Here is a 1,737-nt window from a genome sequence, read left to right as displayed (position 1 = left end):
CGGAAGCTACTACCCAGACAGGGAGATACTCGTTATTACTCAGAATAACAATCCGGGTACTAGCCAGAATAGAACCCCCAGGCGACTAGCACAAGTTGACAACATCTCTGAAGATGAGTCTACAGCTGACAATGAAACTCCCAAACAGTGCAACCAATGAAGGGCACGCAATGCCACTCGAGCTGAGCGTCGACAGTCGATGGCTACAAATATTCCTATTACAAATCTTGAACGGGCTTTCAACGCGGTCCAGGCTCAGGAGCACAATACTCCACTCGCGGCTATCGCTTCAATCAACCTTTTGACGACACTGATGCCTCAAGATAAGGATAACGCAGCCACAGCTCAACTCGTGCAGCGTGGCAACGGACTAATCGCACAACTCGCGGAACAAGCTTACAAGCTGCTTGACAAAGAATCACCAATCCCGTCCGTTCCTCGCATTACATCGCATCAAGAACAATCAAGTTTGTTTGGATTTCTGAACAACGGCCATCGCTTCGCCAGACGATGATGATAGGCCGGCACTCCCCGAGCCTGATGCAGCAGCAGGAACCTCCACTGAGCGAATCACATCTTGAAGCATCGACATAGTAGCTCCAAGACGGCCATCGTCAACCTCGGGTATCTCTTCAACAATGAAGTCCTCTAGAGGAATAGATGCTGTAGTCAAAGGTTTCGGCACTATCCCTGTCTCCACAGGGATAGTCTCCTCTGCATCCCTGCACCAACAAACTGTCACTACATGATTTTAAGACAATTCAACGACATCCAACAAGACAAGGAGGCTCACCGGGTTGAACGCGGTGGTAGTCGCACACGCTTCTTCTCGGTGACAGGCGGCCGGGTACTAGGAGCCGCGGGAATAGCCGCCGGCATCGTCTTCTCACCAAGACCTACAAAACTGAAGTCAAGACTACAGTACTACTCAAATGACTACAATTGGACGGGACAACGCTTACCACTAGCGATCACATTAGACAGCAAGGTTCCAATAGCAAGTACTGGTGACACCTCCTTCGCTGTACCCGCTACTCCAGCGGGCAGCCCCAGGATTGCCTGGTTAGCAATGGGCGGCATGGCAGCTGATGGAGTTGGCGCGGTTAACTCGGGGGCTACCACAGCTGTTGATGGCACCTTCTCCGGCAATGTGTCAACGGTCGCATCACCGACTTCAGGGTCGGACTCGGCCATTTCTTCAGAAACAGCCCCCTCTACAGCCTTCGTGAACCAAGACAAGATTCACCACATCAATAACGCATTTCAAGTTCATCAGTAATATACAAGTTATCGAATACATACCTTGGTACCCCGAGACTTTTCAGTGGTTGAAGCAGACTTAGTCGCAGCCATCTTGCGGACTACTCTGCGTCTCTTAGTAGGAGGCGAAGGCTCGTATTCCGACTCCTCGACAACAGGTTCCGACTCTTCTTCCGACTGTGCCACGTAGCCGGCAAGAACTCGGGACTTCAAACAACAAATCAGTGTCAGCAACTAGAAATCAAAAGTCAAAGAAGAACAAGTCAGGAGGAAAATACTTACCACTTCTAGCTCATACCAGGCCTCATACTGATGAAGGGCTGCAGGGATTGCTGGTACTCCCTGATAGTTCCTTAAAAACTTGGCCAGCAGCGCCTCTACGTCATCATCAGATATGTCCTCATCAGACATACGCGATGGATCCTTCAGCCCTCCGTACTCACTTCCCGAGTGAACACGTTTTTGAAGTGGCTGGAC

Source organism: Setaria viridis, chromosome 9 (assembly GCF_005286985.2).
Source record: "Setaria viridis chromosome 9, Setaria_viridis_v4.0, whole genome shotgun sequence".
NCBI classification, from domain to species: Eukaryota; Viridiplantae; Streptophyta; class Magnoliopsida; order Poales; family Poaceae; genus Setaria; species Setaria viridis.
Note: the sequence above shows the minus strand (reverse complement) of the source record.